This window comes from Lagenorhynchus albirostris, chromosome 18 (assembly GCF_949774975.1).
Source record: "Lagenorhynchus albirostris chromosome 18, mLagAlb1.1, whole genome shotgun sequence".
Lineage (NCBI taxonomy): Eukaryota > Metazoa > Chordata > Mammalia > Artiodactyla > Delphinidae > Lagenorhynchus > Lagenorhynchus albirostris.
Window position 1 is genome coordinate 42,549,191 of NC_083112.1, and position 27,178 is coordinate 42,576,368.

Below are 27,178 nucleotides of genomic sequence, written 5' to 3' on the forward strand. Positions count from 1 at the left end.
TTAAATGCAATACAAAGTAATGTCCATCTGCTTATTTCTTTCTTTCTTCTTTTATACAGAAAAAGAAAATCTATCCCCAAATTATTTTATTTCAGAAATTAAGGTAAAAAAATTGAGATTTATGCATAATAATGATTTCAGATGGTTTTAGGCTAAAAGTAATTCCCTAACACTTATTGTAAAATTATTGCTATCAAGTGACATTATTTGTAATTTGATAAAATGTACTAAATATATATGTTTTATTTCTCCTCCTGAGTATTTAACAAAGTGTGGGGACTTATTTGGAAATCAGGAACCATATGACAAAATACGTATAGTCCAATTCTTCTTTTAAGCTTTCTAGTAGTCCAAATTATTCATTTCAACTTGCATTTCTAAAATTTCCCATTGTTATTCAATATGACCAGCCTACAATATTGTATAATGAAGAAAAAATTCTCAAGGGTAATAGGCAAAAAGAGACGGTTCTGTTCCATTCAAGTGATTAGATGTTAAATTTTTTGTTACTTTTTGCTTTCAAAGTTATATTGAAATTGCTGTGTGTTTTCCATATGTATAACGTTGAATTTAGACTAGTCACATTTTCAATAGGAGGGCCTTTACTGTGATGCCTGTATATTCTTTTTGTTGTTTAATTTCTTCGACATGTTTTCTATGTTCATATTAGGTTAACCTCTTTATAAAATTACTGAACAGCAAATACTAGGTTGATGTACTTTTTTCTGTCAGCATTAAATGCCTATTATTACAAATCAACCAACTTGTTTCAGTTAAACTCTTTACTGCACCATTTTTGCAATAGTAAATATTATCCAGATATGACATATATTTTACAATTGATTTAATAGTTAAATCACTTCTGTAAAATAAAGAAAAAGTGATTCTTATTAAAATCAAAATTTCATTATTCTACTCTCATTAAAACTAGAGGATGTAGGAAATCTAGAAAAGAGTGGAAGTATGTATATGTATAACTGATTCACTTTGCTGTATAGCAGAAACTGACACAACATTGAAAAGCAACTCTACTCCAATAAAAATTAAAAGAAAAACAAAAAAACTAGAGGATGTAAAAATGAAGACAATATCATAGACCTGAAAAAAAATCAGAGAGAAAGAAAAAATTCAATTGATAAGCATTATTGCATTTGAAGAAATATATCACGTTTTTAGTACATATAGTTTAACTACAAATTTGGGAAATATCATCAAAATATTAAATTCTTCTCTTCCCAGAAAAAGATGTCCTGATATTATATTGCTTCATATCACACTTTTAAACGATTTTATGCTTTAAAACTGCATAGGATCTTAAAATCTCCAATCTGTAATTTTTAAATGCACAATTTATGCAAGTTTCAGAACAAGTGCTTAGATTTATGGTTTCAGCAATCTCTTTTTTACAAACAATTTCAACCAGACAGGAAGTACCTTCTAAATTCTGATCATAGTTTTAGAACAGTGTATTGTGGGCAGTTGTGAAGTTTTAGTTATTTTATGACTAAATTTATTGGAGAAACTTCTGTCACTTTTCAAGTTTCTGGATTAATCCAAAGTGTATAATAACATATTTATAATATGCACAGAAGAGAATGACAAATCTATATATGTATGTGACTCCAGCAGTCACATAAAATACTGAATTTGCTCCAATAGTAATATTGCTACCTAGATATATTTTGAGATATTTTACCAGGTATTTAATTAAATCTTTAATCTTTTTTGTTCTTTATTTTTTGGACACATGTCTACAGTATTATTGGAAAATTTGGGAAAAAATGTTAAAATGCTAATTAATATTTTCTGTTATGTTAATGTTAATGACATCAAATATAGGTTTGTCAGATGATGGTGGTCTCCATTGCAAATTGGAAGCCAAGGGTTTTCTATCCAAATGTGATGTAAATTTTTATTTTTATTTCTTTCTTAAATTTAAATGAAGTATATTTGATTTACTATGTTGTGTATATTTCTGCTGTACAGCAAAGTGACTCGGGTATACATATATATATTCTTTTTCATATTCTTTTCCATTATTGTTTATCACAGGACATTAAATATAGTCCCCTATGCTATATAGTAGGACCTTGTTGTTTATCCATCCTACATATAATAGTTTGCATCTGCTAACCCCAAACTCCCAATCGTTCCCTGCCCCACATCCCCACCCCCTTGGCAACTATGAGTCTGTTCTCTATGTCTCTGGATCTGTTTCTGTTTCATATATATGTTCAATTGCGTCATACTTTAGAATCCACATATAAGTGATATATGGTATTTGTCTTTCTCTTTCTGACTTACTTCACTTAGTATGATAATCTCTAGGCCCATCCATGTTGTTGTAAATGACATTATTTCATTCTTATTTATGGATGAGTAATATTCCATTATATATACACCACATCTTCTTTATCCATTCATCTGTCAATGGACATGTAGGTTGTTTCCATGTTTTGGCTACTGTAAATAGTGCTGCTATGAAGATAGGGGTGCATGTATCTTTTTGAATTATAGTTTTGTCTAGGTATATGCCCAGGAGTGGGATTGCTGGATCAAATGGCAACACTATTCATAGTTGTTTGAGGAATCTCCTTACTGTTTTCCATAATGGCTGCATCAATTTACATTCCTACCAACAGTGTAAGAGGGTTTTGTTTTCTCCACACCCTCTCCTACATTTATTATTTGTAGACTTTTTAATGATGGCCACTCTGACTGATGTGAGGTGGTACCTCATTGTAGTTTTGATTTGCATTTCTCTAATATTTAGTGATGATGAGCATCTTTTCATGTGTCTATTGGCCATCTGTATGTCTTCTTTGGAGAAATGTCTATTTAGCTCTTCTGCCCACTTTTCACTTGGGTCTTTTTTGATGTTCTTGTTATTGAGTTGTATGAAGTATTTGTATATTTTGGAAATTAAGCCCGTGTTGGTTGTATCATTTGCAAATATTTTCATTTTGTTTACAGTTTCCTTTGCTGTGCAAAAGCTTATACGTTTGATTACCTTCCATTTGTTTATTTTTACTTTTATTTCTATTGCTTTGGGATACTGACATTGATACGATTTATGTCAGAGAATGCTTTGCCTATGTTCTCTTCTAGAAGTTTTATGGTGTCACATCTTATATTTAAGTCTTTAAGCCATTTTGAATTTATTTTTGTGCATGGTGTGAGGGTGTGTTCTAACTTCATTGATTTACATGCAGCTGTTCAACTTTCTCAGCACCACTTGCTGAAGAGATTATCTTTTCCCCATTGTATACTCCTGCCTCATTTATTAAAGATTAGTTGTCCATAAGTGTGTGAGTTTATTTCTGGGCTCTCTATTCTGTTACATTGATCCATATGTCTGTTTTTGTGCCAACACCAGGCTGTTTTGATTACTGTAGCTTTGTAGTATTGTTTGAAGTTTGGGAGGTTTATGCTTCCTATTTTGTTCTTTTTCCTAAGGATTGATTTGGCAATTCTGGGTCTTTTATGGTTCCATATAAATTTTAGTATGATTTGTTCTAGTTCTCTGAAAAATGTTATGGGTAATTTGATAGGGATCACATTAAATCTGTAGATTGCTTTGGGTAGTATTGCCATTTTAAAAATATTAATTTTTCCAATCCAAGGGCGTGGGATAACTTTTTATTTCTTTGAATCATCTTCAATTTCCTTTATTAATCTTTTATAGTTCTAACATATAAGTCTTTCACCTCCTTGGTGAGGTTTATTCTTAAGTATTTTATTTTTTTGATGTTATTTTAAAAAGGATTGTATATTTTCATTTCCTTTCTGATATTTCATTGTGAGTGTAAAGAAATGCAACTGATTTCTGTATGTTAATCTTGTATCCTTCTACCTTGCTGAATTTGTTTATCAATTTCAATAGTTTTTGTGTGGAGTCTTTAGGGTTTTCTATATATAGTATTATGTCATCTGCATATAATGACAATTTAATCTCTTCCCTACCAATTTGAATACCTTTAATTTACTTTTCTTTTCTGTTGCTGTGGCTAGGACTTCCAATACTATGTTGAAGAGAAGTGGAGAGAGTGAGTATCCTTGTCTTTTTCCAGATTTTAGTGGGAAGGTTTTCAGCTTTTTACTGTTAGGTATATAGTATATTGGCTGTGGGTTTGTCATAAATAGCTTTTATTATGTTGAGATGTGTTCCCTCTCTACTCACTTTGGTAAGAGATTTTATCATAAATCGATGCTGAATTTTATCAAATGCTTTTTCCGCATCTATTGAGGTGATCATGTGTTTTTTGTCTTTTCCTTTGTTGATGTGTTGTATCACATTGACTGATTTCTGTATGTTGAACCATCCTTGTGACCCTAGGATGAAACCACTTGGTTGTGGGGATTTTTTTATGTGTTCTTTTTTATATGTTGTTGCACTCAGTTTGCTAATATTTTGTTGATAATTTTTGTGCCTATATTCATCAAAGACATTGGACTATAATTTTCTTTTTGGTAATGTCTTTGTCTGGTTTTAGTATCAGGGTGATGGTAGCTTCATAGACTGTCTTTCAGAGTGTTCCTTCCTCAATTTTATGGAAGAGTTTGAGAAAGATCGGTATAACTTCTTCCTTGTATGTTTACTAGAATTTACCTATGAAGCCATCTGGCCCTAGGCTTTTGTTTGTAGGGAGTTTTCTTATTACAGATTCTATTCCACTTCTAGTGATCAGTTTGTTCAAGTTATCCATTTCTTCTTGATTCAGTTTTGGTGAGCTGTATGTTCATAGAAAGTTGTCCATTTCTTCTAGGTTGTCAAATTTGTTAGCATATAATTGTTTGGAGATTCTGTTATGTTTTTATGTATTTCTGTGGTATCAGTTATGATTTCTCATCTTTTTTTTTCTTATTTTGTTTATTTGGGTCTTCTCTCTTTTCTTCTTGGTGAGCCTGGCCATAGGTTTGCCAATTATAGTTTCTCTTTCAAAGAACCAGCTCTTGTTTTTATTGACTTTTTTCTATTGTTTTTTAGTCTCTAATTTATTTATTTCCTCTCTTATCTTTATTATCTCCTTCCTCCTGCTGGCTTTAGATTTTGTTTGTTCTTCTTATTCTGATTATTTTATGTTGTTTACTTGAGATATTTCTTGTTTCTTAGACAAGGTGGTATTGCTATGAACTTCCCTCTAAAAACTGTTTTTGCTGAATCCCATAGATTTTTATGGCTGTCATTTGCCTCAAGGCAGTTTTAAATTTCTTCTTTGACTTCATTGTTGACCCATTGGTTTTTAATAGCATGTTGTTTAGTCTCCATGTAATTGTTTTTTTCTAGTTTCTTTTTCTGTGGTTGATTTCTAGCTTCATGCCGTTGTGGTCAGAAAAGATGCTTGAGATAATTTCTATACTCTTAAATATTTTGAGCCTTGTTTTGTGCCCTAGTATGTGGTCAATCCGAGAATATTCCATGTGCACTTGAAAACAATGTGTATTTTGCTACTTTTGTATAAGTCCTGAAAATATCAATTAAGTCAACTATTCTATTGTGTCATTTAGGGTTTCTGTTGTCATTGATTTTCTGTCTCAAAGATCTGTCCATTGATGTGTCTCCTACTATTATTGTATTCCCATCAATTTCTCCCTTTATGTCTGTTAGTATTTGTTTTATGTATTAAGGTGTACCTATATTGGGTGCATATATGTTGATGAGTTCAATAGGCTCTCCTTGTATTGATCCTTTTGTCATTATATTGTGTCCTTCTTTATCTTTCTTTATAGCCTTTGTTTTAACGTCTATTTTGTTTGATATGAGTATTGCAGCTCCCACTTTCTTTTCATTTAGATTGCATGAAATATCTTTTCATCCCCTCCCTTTAAATCTATGTGTGTCCTTTGCCTTAAGGCGGGTCTCTTGTAGGCAGTATGTTGTAGGCTCTTTTTTTTTTAAGTCCAGTCTGCCACTCTACATCTTTTGATTGGAGCATTTAGTCCATTGGCATTTAAGGTAATTGTCAATAGATATGTATTTATTGCCATTTTAAACTCTGTTTTCTCATTAATTTTATATTTCTTCTTTGTCCCTTTCTTTTTCTTTTTGTTTTTCCTTTTGTGATTTTTATGATTTTCTTTTGTACTATGTTTATGTTCTCTTCTTTTGGTTTTTGTGAATCTATTGTCTGTTTTTGATTTGTGGTTACCCTTCTTCTCAAGTACATTAACCACTTTCTATATCTACTTGGCTAATACTGGTAATCATGTAGGCTCTTATACATTCTAGAAAAAATCTGCATTTTCTTATTCTTCTCCCCCACATTTTATGATTTTGATGTCCCCTTTCACATCTTCATGTTCAGCCTTTTGCTGTTCATTGTGACTATCGTTGCTTTCATAGAAATTTCTTAATTTTTTTAAAATCTGTATACTGGTTTATTTAAGTGATTTACTTTCTAATTGTAATTTTCTCTTTCCTATAGATTATTACTTCTTTTCTATTTGGAGAAGGCTTTTCAATATTTCCTTGAGGATAGGTTTAGTATTGCTGTATTCTTTTAGTTTTTGCTTGTCTGAGAAATTCTTTTTCTCTCCTTCTATTCTAAATAATCTTGCTGGATAGAGTATCCTAGGTTGCATATTTTTCCCTTTCAGGACTTTGAATATATCTTGCCACTCCCTTCTGGTTTGCAACGTTTCTGTAGAGAAATCAGCTGATAGACATATGGGTGTTCCCTTGTAATTAACTCTTTGCTTTTCCCTTGTTGCCTTTAGAATACTCACTTTATCTTTAAATTTTGCCATTTAGGTTTGGGAAGTTTTCAGCCATAATTTCTTCAAATACATGGTCAATCCCCTTTTCTCTTTCTTCTCCTTCTGGAATCCCTATTATGTGTAGATTGGCCTGCTTTATATTATCCCATAGGTTTCTTATATTGCTTCCACTTTTTGTTTTTATTTGACTTTCAGTCTGCTGTTCTGATTAGGAAATTTCCATTATTCTATTGTCCACATCACTTATTAATTCTTCTGCATTATTCATTTTGCCATTCATTGCCTTTAGCTCAGGTTTCATATCAGCAAATAAATTTTCTAATTTTCTTTGATGCTTATTATAGTTTCTAGTACTTTTTACAGTAATCTGCATTTCTACCAATAGTCCTTTTTATTTCCTTTAGTGTTTTCATTATCTCCTTTTTGAACTACTAGACTGAAGAGGTCTATTTCATTGTTTGTTCTTTCAGGGGAATTCTCTTGATCCTTTTATTGGGAGTGGTTCCTTTGCTTCTTTATTTTATTTATATTTCTCTTGCTTTATGAGTTTAGGAGAACTCTGGAGTCTTGGAGGGCTATTTTTATGTGGGAACGTCCTGTGTAGCCTGTGTGGGTTTAATATTTTTTGGTGTGAGGGTTGTTTCTAGTGTGGATGTCTGCTGCATCTTTCCTTGGTGTATGCTGGCTGTTATCCACTTGATATAAGATGTCTGCTGCATCTTTCCTTGGTGTATGCTGGCTGTTATCCACTTGATATAAGATGTGAGTGGTGTTGTGGTGACCAGAACCTGTACTGGATATTGAGTGGGGCCTCCTCTTTGCTCTGTGGTTGTCACTGCCCTGTAAGAGGCAGGGTCTTCTCCTTAGATATTGGAGTAGAAGAACCCAAGTTCATTTCTGAGCTGCGGTGTGAGGTAGATGGGATTGTATCACTCTCACTGGGAGAGGAGCGACTGAGTATTCCTCTGCCAGAGAGGTTCACCATTGAGTGTGCTCTGTGATGTCAACTTTCACCCATTGTGTGGGCCCACAAAGTACACTGTTGCTGGTACTGTCCTTGGCCCTGCCTCAGCAGTGGTGATGCTGGCAATTAGCCCTGGTGTAACTCAGGTGTTGTTTTCACAAGGCCACCAGCACAAGTCCACTGAAGTCAGGTCCCATGACTCCAGTAGTTGTGTGCCTGGACCCACTGTTAGAGCTATGGTGGCAGCTCAGTCCCTGACCCGATCCAGCCCTGATGTGCACTTGCCCACAAAGCCCAGTTGCTAAGGCCAGACCTGTGTCAGCTGTAGGAGCACCCATTATCTATTTGGATGTCCTGCAGGTGTTGAATTTACAAAACCGGTGGCACATGTGTAAATCAGTGGCTTGTGCAGCCATGGAGAGAGATTTCAGCCCTGCTTACTAAATCATGCAGCCCCTGGAGCTCAGCCATTATTTCAGTCCTGCTTCTGTGAGGGCAATCAGCTGGCATCTGCTCCCAGAGCCTGTCGAGGAGGCAGTTGGTGTGGAAGCCCACTGAGTTGGGAGCCCTTGAGGCAGTGGTAGCTGAGCATGACAGCCTACAGAGGTAGGAGCCCCTGAGGTGGTGGCTGGGAAGCAAGAGCCCACCAAGGTGGTGGCTTGGTCAAGGAAGGTCACAGGAATGGGCAGCTGGGGCATGCTCTCCTGAACTCATGGAGACAGGGGTTGATGTATGGAGAAAGAGCCTGCAGTGGTGGCCCCTCGCTTCCCTTCATGCGCCACTTAACAATGGCACTTTGCTTCTGTGGTGGGCCCAGGCTTCTTATGAAAACACCCCTGGTTGTGGCCGTACCACACTTCATCCCCTTCAGGCTGTCTCTGTGCAGCCAACATCAGTCCCTAGGTCTGTCCTCTAAACCCCGAGTTCCAGCACCCAGCCCCTGCAGATACAAGCAGACACACGTCTCAGGATGGAAAGCAGTGTGATGGCATGACAGTCTGTGTAGGCCTCTCTCTGTTCTGCCTGCCACAACCGATTTTTGCTCTCTCCCTTGAGCCTCTGAAGCACCCCTTCTTTCCTGACTGACCTCCCTGATGGTGAGGAACCTTCCCAGGGTGTGAGAACATTTCCTCTTTTTCAGCTTCCTCCCAGAGGTTCAGGTCCCATCCTGCTTCCTCATTTTTTTTTCCTTTTATCCTATCTGGTTACATGGAGATCTTGCTTTTCCTTTCAGGTGTTTAAGGTCTTCAGCTAGTGTTCAGTAGGTGTTCTATGAGAATTGTTCCATTTGTAGATATATTTTCGATATTTGTGGGAGGAGGTGACTTCTGCATCCTTCTACTCTGCCATCTTGATTGGAACCCACTGATCTAAATTTATAGATTGCAAAAATAATATATAGTTATTTTCTTGGTAAGTCACTAAACATTACTATCCAATAATTCTCTCTCCAAATTTACTTGTGACTAATTTGTAAATTCACCTCTAGATAGAAATACATATAATCCTGTTAATAAGAAAAAAATGTCATTCAATCTAGAGTTAAGTCATTTGTAGCTGTCCTGTCAATTGACTTGAATAATTGTCTCCTGCAAGTTTATGAGGAGAAGAGGTGTGAAGGGGAGACGTAGTATGGTAGAAACAGCATTCATGTTAGGTTTTCATTAAAATACAAAAAGTCAAAATACAGTATTCTAAAGGAATCCTCAGATTTAACCATTTAATCAAAAAATAAGTTGTTTGATGCAAGTTGACATATATTTGTTTCCTTGACATTTTTCTAACTCTAGAGAACACAACGTTTCCACTTAAAATTGACATTTTATATATTAGTGTCCACTTAATACACAGCATTTTTACATCTAACATTATTTGTCTTCCCATTTTAGAGGCCTGCTCCATATGACTCATAGAGTTTCATTTACAATAGACCATGATATGGAAATAAAGTTCTATTATTCAAGTGAAAGTTTGCATTTGGGCATAGTTACAAAGAAAAAGGAAACCTTAGACATCTACATTTCAAATGACAGGTAGTATTATATTGGCAAGTTTAGATCAGTTATGATTGAGAGCTCTAGAGGGACATGTGTGACAGTATGAACTGATGAATAAATAAGAAATGTGAGTGTCTTTACCAATGGGTTATTTCCTGTGTATCTCCCTCAAATGAACAAATGTTAAATTGTTATGTGAGTAAAACTAATAAAGTTCTGGAGTAGTCTAAATTTAATTAGTGAATAGTTGTATAGGTTTCCACTTTTGTCTTAATTGCTGTTATTTCATATTCAACATTAAAATCATGAAATAGTGTAATAGAAAAGTTGACAAGATCCCTGCCAACACTTTGGAGATGACAGAAATTAATAAAGTTTAAGTAGCAGCATTCTAAAAATGAGAGAAGTGGTGCAGGTCTTTTTTACTGTCAAGACTAAAAGGCAGTGCCACAAATAGTGAAAGGCCCTGCAGGCTGGGGTCAGAGTTATTACTCAAAGGACAAACCATGCCTATTATTAGTTCACCCTCCTTCCATCCCATCACTCTCTTATTCAAGGAAAATATTGCCATGAAAATCATCATAATCCTATATGACAGACAAGGGAAGAACAGTTTGGAGAATGTGTGCATGAGCAGGGATGGGTTGTAACACATACTATTTTATTAATGTTTAATCCTCTATTTTGTTTTTTTTTTTTGCTCACATGTTTTATAATGTCTCATTAAATTGACCATTTAATCTTTGCATTTTCCAAGCAATTATCACAAACAACTAGCTCAATGATCTATACATTATTAATTTTTGTGAAAGATTATCTCTTTTGCAATCTTGATGAAATAATTTCTTCTCTAAGCAAAGTTTCTATTATGTGAAATATATTTAATTTACAAACTTTCCATCTATATCTTAAAATTGTAAAATAAATAAAATGCTCATTTCTATTAGAATATTTCAGAAAAGGAAAAATTAATTCAAAAGAAAATTAGAGGAATGAGCTTTAGCTTCATGAATTTATTACTTCCTTGGAAATTAAAAATAATTACTTGTGAAAACATTAGCATATCAAAATAAATTTGAATTAATGAATAGAACTCATTATTATGTGAAAAATACTTTGGAGAATTTGAGTGTCCTTTACTAACATACCAAATTTTGTTCCTCAGATATGTAATAGAACAACTAGTACCCTACCCTCTGGCTTAGAGTAAATCAGTATGACCCACTGAGGTAGCCATGCTTTATCCTGAAACTCTTGTATTTTCTAAGAAATGCTCTTGCATGTTTTGGGATAATCTCACTCAACCTTATAAAATATTAACAAATGGAAAAATATAGCACTATTTTCCCCAGTACAAAGGCAGAGTTTTGGCACAATTATTCAAGCCAGCAAATGTGTGGTTGGATACTTAAGCAATTATTCACAACTTCCAATGTAAATGTTGCAGATCAAGAATTTAAAATACATTTATTCAAAGATTGCAATCAAGTGTAAAGATAGTTACCTTCAAACACTGCCTATGGGATTTTTAAATGCATATAACTTTTCTAGAGGGAAGTTTGAGAACATGAATCAAGTGCATTAAGCTGTGCATAACCTTGGCCTCAGAAATTCATACAGAAACATTTTTTTTCTGGGAATAAAATAAAGATATGTATAAATATTTAGTTAAAATGATGTTAATTGTGGCATTACTTATGAGAATACAAATATTTACAGAATAATGCTTAACAATAATATTGGTTTAGTAAATTTTGGTGAATCCAAATTGTTGTATGTCATAACAATATTAAAATACCTTATAAAATTAAATGTATTTAAATGGTAGAATATAGGGTACATACGATATACTATTATTTAATTAAAACATTACATATGAACAGTATATTGATCATGGTTGTATTTTTTAAATGTGTGTACTGAGAAAAGCACCTCAACCTAAACAAAATATTCTATTTTGTTCTCTAAAATGACCACATCTTATTTACAAAATAATAAAAGAAATGAAAATAGAAGGGAAATCCGTAACTGAAAACAATGTAGGAGCTTCCAGATTGGTGTGTTGAACCAACCAGATATGTTAGCCAGAAATTTCAATCTCACTTTACCTGAATCTTCAATCAAAATTTCACATATCTTAGTTGGTATTTAAGCTTCATCATAAATTATTTGGGTAGGAACTAAATCTTAACTAAGACTCAGCTACACATCAAGATCCAAGTGGGATGTGACAAGCAATCAGCCTGGAACTGAATGAAGGACACATACACACATGGGGGAGAGGGAGAGGAAAAGAGAGCACTAAAAAATATTGTTGTACCTCCACTTTAAAAGTGCCTCTCACCACGATGACACTTTTGGAATACTAAAATATATAAATTATATTCAGACTTTAAAGATATACTTTTCTCCCTGAATTTGTACACATCATAGGCAATAAGAACATACTTTAATCTGATTTTCTTACATTTCCATACCATCTTTTAAAAGTCCCTTTCCTTTATTCCTCAAATGTCCCTTAGCCCATAGGTCTTCGATTCTTCCAGGTTTTTTCAATTTAAGTCTCTTAAATTCTTTCCAGTATCAGCCCACATAGCTACTCCAGCTCTCTCTAGCCACCCCCCTTTTCCTTCATTCTCTCCCTGTGTCTTTCTCTGTCTTCTTTTGTACCCTCTCTCCTACTTGTTTTTCTTTATATTGGAGATCACTTCTGCCATTGACTGTAAATTCTTATAACTTTCATTCTTCCTCTCAGGTGTCGTCTCTTTTTAACCATTCTTCTAAAATGATCAGAATTCATTAAATATCAATTTTTGACTGCTTTAAATTTGTCATTAAGATATTTCTTTAAATGTAGAAATTCTCAGAGATAATTTTTTGCAAAGATAGATGCTGTCTATAAATTCTAGGAATTTAAAAATGGGGAAAATGAGTTGAGAAAAAAATGGCATAATAATTTTTCCTTTATATCACAAAAACAGAACAATTATATTGCTACCTGTTATAGCCAATTTTTATGTACAGTAGGATCTTTCTATTATATAACTATAAAACACATAATTATTCTCCCTTATTGGCAGAGATGGTTCATGATGTGTTTTAGAGGAATAATTTAAGTAAAAGAATGATTTACAATTTGGTTTTATCCTCTACCTGGAATATCTTTTATTTTCTTCTCTGTCTGCTAAACCCTGATCATCCTTTAAAATACAGTTCCCACCATCTATGCTTCTAAGATTCCAGAGGATTTTATCATTAGCTGAGTAATAGAAATTGTCACATTGTGTATGCAGTTTAAATATCTCTCACCCCAGTGTGCAATGACTAGCTGACCCAAGGTCTGAGCTAGGTTTTCCTTTATATGTCTCTGGTCTATTGCTTAACAATTTCTGACACATTCAGGCACACAAAGAAATTTTACTCATTGTAAAGTCTTATTTATATTTCATATTAAGTTTTTACTGTGTTTAGTAGAAATAGGTAAATCTTTAAATTATTCACTAAAGTGTAAATAATTTGTTTTAAAAATATGACCATTTGAAATATATATTGCAGTGTGCATTGTTTGGAGATCAAAGGCTGGGAGAATATTTAGCAAATCTAAGTTTATCAACCAGAGATATGAGACTACTTGAATTATGACTGATTTTAGAAGAGATTGGCAAGCTCTTCACTAAACCTATTTCTTTGCCTTTCTGAGCACAGAACTGGAGTTTATTTTTTTAGCTTCCCTTGCAGTTAGCATGTCATTGAGTTCAGGCCAATGGAATCTGGATAGAAATAACACCTACCACTGGTTAACCTAGCCTCATACAATGTCTCACATGCAATACATGCAAGACTTCATGAATCAGGGCCATTAAATAACTGAATATAAGAAGGTCTCTACTGCCGCATTCTCCCTACAGTTGGACTTTGTTGAGTGAGACATAAATTTATATTGTGTAAAGCAACCACAATTTCAAGGTCCACATCTTACGGCATCTAGCTGTACTTATCTAATATACTGATTATCATGCATAGAGGAAAGTGAAAAGAAAATGATAATCCATGATTAGACTGACCAGGTGAATGGTGTGAAAACAAAGTAGATAAGCAAATAAGTAGATATGGGCTCCTAAACAAAGGATTAATGGTATGCTGCATTTCACAATAACCCAAAGTTTTAATACATGGTACATTTCCAGGCATACTAGAAGCTTTGCACCCAAGAAAATTAACCTATTTAAGCCAATATAAGGGCTTTATACCAATAAACTATTGATAGTTCACAAACTCAATTCTTCATGTTCAAAATTATTTTTGCAAACACTCTAAAACATGCTGTTTTCTTTATTTCTCTTCTATTCAAATATATATATTTTTTAACTTCTCCTCAGAGTTACTTCCACATTTTTCTACCATGTGAGTAGAGGGCCAAGACTTTCAGAACTGGTTAGTGTAGTGAGCATAACCTTTTAAAAAATTTCTTAGAATGGACATTTTCTTTTGTTTATGTTTTGTGTCCCCAGGAAAAGTTGTGGTATTTAAATGTACCCATGTCCCTGAGTAGTATATTAAGTTCATTGGGCTTATGAAGTATCCCAAGCTGTCCAGCTTATTTTCAAACATAGTTAGTGGAATTTAAACAAAAGTTTAAATAAACAAAAACATGTGTGTTTGGCATCATAAGACCAGTGCCATCATCATGACAGGCACTGATTACCAACTATCTACACCACTGGCAAGTGTGAAAATTTATCCTGTTTCAAAGAATAGTAGTAACTGACAGTATCAATCAGTATCTTAACAGGAAACAGGTAACACATGCAAACTGTATAATTTGAGGAAAATCAGTAAAGAGATTTTCATAAAAGTATGGTATTGGGAAGCCACAAGAGATAATGTAATATGCCATGGTAACTACAAGCTGGGTGAAGTAAACAGTGCTATGCTTAAAGAAGCAAGTAAAGAGAACGGTAATTTGAAACTAGAGGATATGAAAAGATCACCTGAAAATAGTGTCAAATTAAACATTGGTCTGAGGAAGAGTACAATACCACAATACTTTTTTTCAGAAAGAGTGCTGGGGAATAAGTATATCAACCTTATTTCTATCTGTCTAATCAGTTGGGGCTATCCATTGTCTAAAACCTCCTGAAAGCTAGGAGCACAGGAAACTTATTTCTGAAACACAGAGGGACAAAATGAACCCGAGGATGGGATAGAATGGGACAAAAATGATGTCTAACACACATCGATTGTCCAGAAAGGCAACAAAGCTTCCTGTGTTGAAGTAATATTGCACATCTATTGAATTAAAAATTTTATGTTCTAACTATGGAACACAAGGAAAATGTAAGAATACAAATTAAAGGTCAACCTCCAAAAAACTTACATTTCTCTCAGTATGCTCAGATGATTTTTTTCAGCCTAAGGACAAAGGAAAACACTTCATAGAATCTGTATGTACTGTTAATTAGATTTCAAAAATAAATTTCATATAATTCTAGTTTCTCACCAAATATTCTCATTAAACTCTTTCCACTAGATTTCAGAATGCAATCAATCACATAAAATCTCTAAACTGAATGCTAATTCATCTTTTATACTCTAAAGCTTTACTCCAATCTGGAATGATTTGGAAGCATCTTGCTTTCACAGTTGAGACTTGTGTCCTATCTTTGGCAAGATGTAAGAGTTCATTCTAATTGGTAGTGTGAGATTGCTACATATATCCAAGTGAACTTGATTTTATATCTAATAATTTCAAAAATGGATACATGCTTATTATTTTTGTATAGTTTATAATTAAACTCTAATACCATGTTAAATATAAAATTATAAAAAGCTTCATGTTAATTATTGGTTTAAAAATTAGATGTCATAATTATAATAAAAGACAAAATGCAAATAAATCACAATTTCCAAAATAGAATTAAAAAATGCTCACACAAAGAAATAATCCTCGAAAGCATGAATTGAAAATTTTTATTGAGTAGTAAGTTAGAATGAGAACAATAGCCTAGCATTGGAAAACTCTTAATATTTTCTGCAAGCTCCTTAATTTCCTTTTTAGCAATTTCAGCACTTGGACAACTAAAATGTTACCAACCACAGACTTCCAAGATCCCTTTCCCTGACACATCAGTCACTGATGAGCACCCTCGCCAGTCCCAGACTCAATAGAAATTTGTCTCATCTCTAACAATTATTTCATTTGCACTAAAAGTTTTCATAATTTTTTTCCTCATCTTCTGGTTCCAAACAATACTGCGTAGGTTTATTTTTGCCTTGTTTTTAAACTAGGAGCTTCTTATTTAAGTCAGTGTGTTTGAGAAATTGTGTATCATTTTCTTTTAAAAAGGATATCTTGGGCTTCCCTGGTGGTGCAGTGGTTGAGAGTCTGCCTGCCGATGCAGGGGACACAGGTTCGTGCCCCAGTCCGGGAAGATCCCACATGCCGCAGAGTGGCTGGGCCCGTGAGCCATGGCCGCTGATCCTGTGCATCCAGAGCCTGTGCTCTGCAACAGGAGAGGCCACAACAGTGAGAGGCCCACGTACCGAAAAAAAAAAAAAAAGGCATTTCTTAACATATGCTATTATGTTAGCAATAAAGCTAAAGGAATAACCAGCACTCAATCACAGTGGTTCCTTTCAACAGTACTTTAAATATTATAGATACCCATGGAACTCTAGTCATATATGGCTTTGTCTCTTCTACTCTGATTACATAATGCCTTTCTTTCTTCTAAGGTTCTCATTTCCAACAATTCAATCTGATATTCAAAGTGGCATTCTATGCTATCCTTATTTTTCAGTTAAAATATCTCCTATTTTAACACTTAGGCTCTTTCAAAGAGTTAGTGGTGAAAGTTAAAATAATGGACAATGGGATTCTGAAATATGTTTTTCTTGAGTTAACTAAAGCATTATTTGTATAATAAGAGAACCAAGATTTCCTAAAGATGTATTTTTCTTCCATCCCTTCTGCTATTCTTACCTGTGTAGTGTTGAAACATTAAATACTTACAAAATATAAAAAATGATTTGTTAAAAATAAATTATTACATGAATCAATGCTTGAATATCTATACTGTATCCTTAGTATTTCATTTTTACTTATATTATTCTAGTGTTTTCTTTGTATAATAATAATAATCCCTATTACAATATGTTATGTGAGATTATAGTCATTTTACCAGACCCCAAAGAAAACCATCTTATGGCAACTGAGGAAACATAATGTTTAAAAAATTAGTTTTTATTTAAGATATAATTTTAATTTTTGTAATCACACTTTGCAAAGTCCCTACTTGTAAAAATACTCTTCTTACAGCACTCTTATTTTTAAAGTTTTATATTGAAGTGTAATTTATACATAAATATATACAAAATATGAATTAGCAGCTCAATACATTTTTTTAAATTTTTACGTGGGAACACGCATGCAAACCTTCACCAAAATTAAAACAAACATACAAAAAGAAAATGCTGAACACTGCCTTCATCCCAGAAGTACTCCTTGTATATCAACTAAATCACTGTGTCCCTTCCTTTCTCCAATAATTACTTTCTTAATATTTAACATTAAAATAAACCTTATATATAAATAAAACCATATTATATATTTTATTTACTTCTTTTACTCAATGTGATGTTTGGGAGATTTCTTTATGTTGCTGTATGTAGCAATAGTTTTTTATTTTCATTTTGTATAATATTAAATTGTATTTGTATAATACAATGAATTCACTCACTGTTTTGTTGATGGACATTTTCAGTTTGGAACTATTAACATGTTGTAATGGATATTCTTGTACAGTGGTCTGTACATATATACAGATTCTGTAAAATATATACTCAGGAAATGAGATTGCTGTGTCATATGGTAAATCAACATTTAGTTTAGAAGATAAGACCAGTTTTGCAAAATGATTGCAACAATTTACATTCTTGCTGATAGCATATGAGATCTGTTAATTATTCCAGATCAATTGATACTGTCCTTTTAATTTAAATCTTCTTGGTTGGTAAATAGTCTTGTTATGATTTTACTTGGTATTTCTTGATGACTAATGAGATTGATCTCCTGTGTGTGTGTGTGTGTGTGTGTGTGTGTGTGTGTGTGTGTGTGTGTGTATGTGTCTGTGTTTTTCTTTGTGCGTTTGGCATATGCAACTTTGTAAAGTGGCCATTGTGTATTTTGCTCAGTTTTAATAGATTTTCTGTCTTTATGTTATTGAATTGTAGGAATACTGTGATTAAAAGTCCTATTTCAACTATATTAATTGCTTATTTTTCATTCTGTGCCTTTTTTTTTTACTCTTTAGTAAGTACAAGTTTTTAATTGAAGTGCAGTCTAATTCATTAATCTTTTTCTTTGTATTTAATTATTTCCATGTCATTTTAAAATATTTTCATATTTCATTGTGATTAATGTATTTTTAAATGTTTTCATCCAGAAATTTTAATGTTTCTTCTTTTCAAATTAGATCTATAAATTTCGTGAAATTTACTTTTGTTTATAATGTAGAAAAACATTAGACTATTGACTTCGTTATCAAACCTCGATGTTCCCTTGAACTTATTCACTTTCTTCCTCTTTTATTTTTAACTTACCTTCATTTGCTTGTTCAATAAGACTTTTTATTTTATTTTATTTTTTTAAGTTTTCTTCATAATTTGTTACTTCTTGACTTGCCATTGAACCTAACATATACCATCAGACCATGTAAATCTAAACCACATGTCCTTCAACTGGGTGCAATAATTTGATTTACTCAATTTCATATGCAAAAAATGAAATTTACAAACAAGTGCTGCTTAATATGTATAGACTCTTTTTACATGAGAGTTATTGTTGGACAAGTATTCAGTTATCAACAAGACTTTTTTTTTTTTTTTTGCGGTACACGGGCCTCTCACTGTTGTGGCCTCTCCCGTTGCGGAGCACAGGCTTCGGACGTGCAGGCTCAGCAGCCATGGCTCACAGGCCCAGCTGCTCCGCAGCATGTGAGATCTTCCTGGACCGGGACACGAACCCGTGTCCTCTGAATCGGCAGGAGGACTCTCAACCACTGCGCCACCAGGGAAGCCCTCAACAGACTTTTTAATCCTGCGTCTTTCATGTAAGCTTTACTGTTTTCCAACCAGGTGCGTTTCCCAGAAATGAATCAGCTGGATCAATTATATATTTCCAAATTCAAGGCATAAAGTTGAAGTCCGCAGAGATAGATATCCTACTGATTCTCACTTTAAAAGAATGTCATTGTCATCTCCCTAGCAGGCATATGGATATTTGTCAGGGCCTTCATTTTCACAATGACTTTTTTTGTTTTTGTTTGTATGGGAGAGTATCTTTACTGGCATAGGGTGAATGAGGGTCAGACATACACCCCAGTTCCACAAAATAGAGAAATTACTTCATCCCAAATGCTACTAGTGCTCCCTTTTGAAAAATACTAAATAATTATCTGATGTCAGTACAATTGGGCATTACTTGCAGGATAATATCTATGTCAAAACTAGTAACAGTCAACTTTTCCTGTTCTTGGTTCTTGTCTTGGTTAACTTATGCAGAGTTCTCTGAAATCAACCTTCCTTTTTCACTTAGGTAGGAAGATATAAAAAAATAGATAGAGATAGATAAAAGCACACTTATATCAAATAAATTATACATGCATTAACATTCCTCATTTATCTACTATAACTTATAGACAAGCTACTTTTATAAGTAAATGTCCTTTGTTTATATTTCATAACTTTTTCCTTAAGTAATATTATGGACATTTTGTGTGTGTTTTTTGACCTTGTTCCAATTAAATAACATTATTACACTTGTATTAATTCTCAAATTATCACCATTTGGTAAACAAGTTTCCTACCAATTGGTTCTATTGTATTTTCAGCCCTACTCCTGATATTTGAAATCATCATTGTTTTCTTGCAGCATCAGAATTTTCATGACTTATCTTGGTTTTTTTCTTGCTTCAATATGGAATTATCTACTTTACAAATATCTCTGGTTTTGTTTAATAGAAAAAAGTTTTAGAGAGAAAAGTCTGGGTGCTAGGATTCATGGTAGATTGTTCTATGTGAGAAAGAATGTTGGCCAGAATAGCCATGTATCTGAGACACTCAGGAGACAGAGCTTTAGATTATAATTTTTTTTAAGATCATAAGTCTATACCTACTTTTCCAAACTGACTTAGATGTTACTAAATCTTTTGGGGGATATTTTGTGTGAGTATGTATCTCTTTAATGTATTTACAATAAGTCTGCTTTTAAATGTTTAACCCTTCCAGTCATATTTAAAGGGAAATTGTTCTGTATTATAGTTACTATTTGTTTTATTCTGTGGTCTCTATTAACATTATAAATATGTTGGAAATTATTTCCTAATCAACCTGTCATCTTTTAAATAGCTGGGTTTTCTTATCTTTCTTTCTCGACACAGTGTGCATATGTACATGAAACTGATGTCAACTATTTTCTTCTCTGTATATTATTGTCTTAAGTGTGGCAATGTGGAGAAATGTTACTGTATTTTACAATTTGATGATCATATTTTTGTTTAATAATGTACATTCAAGGCCAATAATGTGCGAGCTATTGGAGATAAAAATATATTAAAAAAGACATCCAGTTTTTCCAATTTGTGTAAAATATGACAGAGAATATTAATAGAACTCTTTATTGTAGAAATTATTTGTAGCAGGAGGGGACCTAAAAGCTGGAGATATATTCATGTGATACTACTTTTATAAGCAACTTTAGTTGAATTTTAACTTATTTTCATAATTTTTAATAATATGCATGTAAGCATTCAATAGATTTGTTATTTTACTGGAGTTTAAACTTTGAAAATATTTAAAGATTACTTAATAAAAAATTACCTACATTCTTAGGGAACAAATTATGTCTCAGGGATGTTAAACTGGGCAAACGCTCTGGAAGACTACAATGGTAGAGTGTGGACTTTGAAATTCAGTATTTAATTCCCAGGTTGCAAATCCTTCCAAAATACTGTGAGGGCTTTCTCAAATGATCACTTTTTCCCCCCCTAACTAAACAGGAAAATTTAGTTATTGATTTCTTTTGCTATACAAGGCTGAATTATGCCAGTTAAGAATGTGCTGTTAGGGTTTCCCTGGTGGCGCAGTGGTTGAGAATCTGCCTGCCAATGCAGAAGACACGGGTTCAAGCCCTGGTCTGGGAAGATCCTACATACGGCGGAGCAGCTAGGTCTGTGAGCCATGGCCGCTGGGCCTGCATGTCCGGAGCCTGTGCTCTGCAACGAAAAGATTACTACAGCATCTTTCAAAAAAGCTGAAATAATGAAATCAATATTAACACAGTGTTCAGCTCAGAACCAAAAACAGTCCTTTGAGGCTGTATCTACAATGAAATTCAATTTATCAACATTAAAAAGAAAAATATAAAATGTTTAACAGAGTTTTAATTTGGCAGTAGTCAGAAGATATTTACATTTTAACTCTTGCAGTCTGGGAATTCATAGAAAATACAATAAGAGATGATGAGTGAACACTTCTCTGGTTCAGTGCATGAATTTAAGGCAATGTTATTACTTATGATATATTACTGTAAAATAATACAAACATGTTGGTTTAATGATTTTTATAGCTAAGTATGCCAAATGTGTTATTTTGAGGGTTATTTCAAATTGGAAAAAAATAATAAATTTATGTACTTCACAAAAAGCTTTCATGAGTTAATTTATCTTCATTTCACTTGGACTCATCTGACATTGATACTTGTTTACCATTGTATTCCTGCTGGTGATAGTCCTTAAAACCATAAACCATAAGCTACATTAAAATGAGATATTTATACATCCATTTATTTTGTTTTATACTACAAAATATGAAATATTGCAGAAGATATTTGTAACAAATTTATAGTTAATTGTAATTTCTGATGGTTTGATTTAATGGTATTATTTCTTAAAAACAAGGAAATAAATGACCTCAGTTGATCTCTTCAGCTTAGTAAGATTTTTATTTTCAATATTTTCTTATTATTGTTGCAGAATTCTAAGCAAAAAAAAGCTTTCAGTTTACTAAACTTCCACTTGAATTATCTGAAGCTAAACTACAGAGGGACTTGAATGGTATAGTTATATATTAAATGTTGAAAGCATTTTTATTATTATATAAATCCAGAATAATTATATATTATTATATAAATCCAGAATATAAATTATATAATAATTTATATTATTATATCAATCCGGGCTTTGATTTTTATAGGACAAGGATAAAAAACACTCCTAATTACTAAGAAGCACTGTTTCCACATGCTACTACTCTTTTCTTAAAGGCATGTATGTGCTTTTCCAGGAAGATAGATTTGTTCTGCCTCTTAGAATGACATAAATTATTTTTATATCAATCTTTCAGAAAAGAGATTGTCCTCTGAGTGATAGCTATGGGGAATATAGTACCTCTGAGAAAAGAAAATTAATTTGTCTCATTATTTTCTATTCCTCACTAGTTCCTAAGCTGCAATACAGCTCAGAAATTTATAGTGGAAGTCTAAGCCCCAACAGTCAATTTCATGATCAGATATCATTAAACAGTGAAACTCCTTAAAATAAGGTTTGCTGTTGGGAATAGAAAGCAAAGACAAATAATAAAAGAATCCAACTAGGAGAGATATTTAATCCAGCTTCATTATTTTTACTATGACACAATTATATCACCTTGTTATATGGCTAGAAGTTGCAAAATATTAGGTGCCTCATTAGGGAGGTGGGGTGTACTATCACCTCATAGACAGGGGGGAGTACATTTTTCAACCAGAGAAGAAAAAGGAGCTCCACAAATCACATTAATACATAAACAAATCACTTAGGTTAAATTGGCTTGCATGCTATGCCTAACTCATACATGTATCTTACTTTAGGTTAGATTTTGAATGGGATGATTTAACTCAACAGAAATGAATCTCTCAAAAATATAAGCTCAGTAAAAACATAAATAAATGACTTTGATAGCTCAATAGTTGAAAGATATTCTTGATTTATTAACACTAATAACCTCTAAATTTTTGAGAGATATATATGCACATAAAACAATTAAGTAAATAAATATTTACATATTTATGAAAATTATATTTGATGTGATAATTTAAATTAATTAGGAATACATATGAATTACCAAGATAACATGTGTTGAAAGAGACAGTGGCCAAGATGGTAGAGTAGGAAGACCCTGAGCACACTTACTGCCATGGGCACACCAACTATTTACAGAGTAATTATCGATGAGAAAGACTAGAAAAGTAGCAGAAAAGATCTTCTACAACTAAAAGTATAAGGAAGGAACCACAATGAGATGAGTAGGAGGGCCAGAGATGTGGTCTAGTCAAGGCTCACACCCCTAGGCAGGTAACCCACAAACAGGAGGATAGTTATAATTGCAGAAGTTCTTCCCTAGGAGCAAAAGATCTGAGTCCCACATTAGGCTTCCCAGCCTGGGGGTCCTGCACTGGGAAGATAAGCCCCCAGAACATTTGTCTTTGAAGGTTAGTAGGGCTTAACTTTGGGAGAGCCAGAGGGCTGTGGAAAATAGAGACTCCACCTGGCCCTGTCCACCAGAGTGCCCAGGACCCAGCCCAGCTCTGCCAACCAGTGGGCAGACATCAGTTAAAAGACCCCCTGGGTCCACACACCAGTGAGCTGACACCAACTCTAGGACTTCCAGGACCCTGAAGCCGGAGACCCCAGGACCCAGCTCACCATAACTGCAAGCCAAAACTAGCACAGGGATCCCCTGGACCTTGGCCCCACCCACCAGCTGGCCAACACCAGACCTAGGACCACCATAAACCTGCAGCCTGCCATGTCAAATTCCGGCCAACACCAGAAAGCTGGCACCAGACCTGGGACTTCCCTGGGCCCTGACTCTGCCACCAGCAAGCCAACCACCTCTGGGACCCATGGACACTGCAGCTAGCCATGTCAGGGACCAGCCCCACCCACCAGAAGGACTATATTAGATCCAGAACCACTGGCTCTGCCACCACCCACCCCCAAAACTGGTTCTGCCCACAACTGGGTTAACATTAGCCCTAGGAACCCCTAGAGTCCCACAGCAATCAAACTCATGACCCAGACCTACCCACCAACAGTCAGTAACCTCTGCACAAGGCAGGCCTTGACAGCAAACTAGACTGGGGGCCAGTCACACAATTGTGTCTATATACTCAGTTCACCACAACATAAGGGCTCATATAGCCCAATAGGGGACACCCCTAGAACATAGCGCTCTGGTGATCTGAGGGGAGTGCACTGCTGGAACACATAGTCTTATGTCTCCTACAAATGCCCATATCTTCAAGGTCAGGAAATGTAACAAACCTACTAAATACAGAGAAAAAAAAACAGATAATTAGGTAAAATAGGCAACAGAAAAATATGTTCCAAATGAAGGAATAAGATAAAACCCCAGAAGTGGAGATAAGCAATCTACTCAATAAAGAGTTGAAGGTAATTGTTGTAAAGGTGTTCAAGGACTCAGAGAAGACTGGATAAACAGAGTGAGAAATAAGTATGGGCAAGAAGTTTGGGCTCAGAACATGAAATGTTTTTATAAAGAAATTTAGAATATACTGAAGAATTATAGAGGTGTGTCCAATAATCACTTCTTGTTTGCAATGACTATTTTAAACATAACATATGTTGAACAGAGATGGGGACCTGAAAACATATATATTGAGGTAAAGTGCCCTCAAACCCTCTACAAAGTGAGCATATGCTCTTACTTGGCATCTAATGAGGCTGTCATTGCCTTTTTATGCTTTTTCAAGTATAAGATTGTGTATCTAACTCCCTCTTAGCAATATTATACTTAGTAAACAAATACTTTCTAATTATATGTTTAAAGTATAATTTACTTTGTCATAAATACATGTTTTCCCCCATTCTCTCTTAGTATCTATGCACAATTCTGATTACATTATAAGTGCAAAATAGACATAAATTTATTTACCAGATGAATGAATGATAGTGAAAATTAATTTAATTAAAGTAGTATGAACCTTAATAAATCTGAATAGCAAAAGAGTGAGAGGCATATCAAAAGTTCCTCAAGTTTCCTATAAGGTAAATGATATCACTCATTGAGAATTATGTGGATGAAATTGCCCATAAATATTATTGCAGTGAAACCAAGTTCTTCCAAGTGGAGAAAGTGGTTATTAGAGAATAGAGGGTAGAACTGGTGATGAGGGGAATACTAACTTTAGACCCGTTGTTTTAGAAACAATGGAACTATGGCCAGAGGTTGGGGCATAGGGATTGGGAGGGTGGGGACTGGTATCAATTAACCTTTCTCTTTTTACAGATGTTATAGCATGTCCTAAATGATTTCTAGATAGGAACAATGTTCACATGTAGAGAAGAGCATAGACAAGATTCTGAGTAATGATATTATGGTAGTGTTTGAGTCCATATTTTGCCTGAGATCCAGCTATGTCTCTGAATGTCCTGCTCTGAGGTTGTGCACCACTTCTTTCAAATATATGTATCTTTCTAAGAGGGCTTTTTTTTTTGTCTAAGATATTTATATTTTGGATTCTGTCACTTGCAAAATAAAGAACACTAACAAATAAACTAAAATCCCTGAAAACTGATCTAACAAAATCTGTTCAAAATTATCCAGTAAGAGGAAGCTCAGCTACTTTTTGAGACATCTTATCAGATTAATGAACAATTGGTTTCTCAGAAAATATAACAAAACATACACACTACCATCTCTTTGTATTTAGTAAAAATGTATCTGTTTACCTTTTCACTCAGTTCTAAGGAGTTCAGAATGAAGTTAATTTATGTAGAATACTTATTAAACATCATGAATCATTCTAAGTTAAGTATGTCATGGCAATTATTACATTTAAAATGTACAGTAACCTTATGATATACATATTACTATTATTATTTTCATTTACAAACATGAGTTTTGAGGCACAGAGAGGTTACATAATTGGCCCAAGTTTTCAACTGATCATTTGTGGAATGGGTACAGAAATGGCTCCAGAATTCACAGTTTACAGTTATCCTAAGTGCTACCCATCCAAATTGTTATCTGTTAAAATATGTCAAAAAAACTCAAACTCCTTGTGGCCCATAATATCATTGTATGCTGAAATAGACTCAGTATAAAAATTGTAGAATACCCAACAAAGAGAACAGTGTAAATAATTTCTCACTTGTTTCCTATTTGAAATTGGAGGTCTTTGTAATTGAAAAGGTCTCTAAAGAAACTTAGATAAGTAATTGGTCAATGAGCTTTTTGAATTGATAGTGAACAAACAGTTATCAGCTGTCTTTGCTCTTACAAACCTTACTCATTAGGAGCAATATATTGGACAATTTAGAACATATGAGAAAACTTTAGAACGATCAGCTGCATATCATTAAATGGATTTTAGTGAAGACTGAATTAATCAAGGAGTCAAAACAAGATAGGAAACAAGATGAATTAAATGAGGAAAATTAATATGCCAAATGTTCTTACTCTATCAAGAGTCAGCAGAGAATTGCTTGATCTAGAGATGGAAGTAATTATGATATCATTATTTACCAGTAGAATACAAACTCAATACTGGGGAAGAACCCTTGAAGAGGACTGTCCTTGAAATTAGGAAATAATGACTAGAACACAATAGTATACATTTAGTAGCTTACTCCCTATAAATTAGGTTTTCTTTTACTTCCAAGTGGAAGAAAGACTATAAGAATTCTTCAGTTTAGTTTCTTAACCTAAATCAGAGGTAAATTCATTCTTCTGAAATGACTAGAGTAACATGCAAAAGAAATACTAATACAGGAAAAGATGTGGAACAGCATTAAGATTCTAGGAACACCACAGTTAACTTACGTTGTTGCTTCAGATTAAATTTTCAAATAGTTTACAATGTTGTCTAATTGAATAGAGACGTTGTTAATAAAAGTGTTTAGTCTTTTTTTTCAGGATAGAAAGTGAGTTATTAAGCTTAACGAGTAGTTTGGAAGATTAGCTCATTTTCATCCAGTTTTAAGTGCCACAATAAAAATTTCTGTATATTTTAACTTGTGCATTCAACATTTTCACTGTATTTGTAGATTGAAACATGCTGTTAATATTTTCTCACAAATGCTATTTGCCCTATTTTTTTTCCTTCTTCCAAGTGGGAAAACTATTAGGAGAGTTGAGAATGGTAGAGTCACAACTGAAAATTACTGAGGAGTTTAAATTTGTGGGCTTTTAGACTAAAACAGGGTTGGATGTACTTATAGTTTATATCCAAGAATATTACAGAAGCTTCATGTGCACTTGCCATAATTTATGTGTTGTTCCAATTCAACAGTGTTCTCTTACAACGCATCAGTAGACAACAGAAACAAAAGCATATTTCTGTAAGCACTTCTAGAGGTAACTGTTCACTGAATTGGTATCAATTATTCCACTTGCTAAGGGATACTAATACGGCTCTGTGGAAAATAGTCACATAATT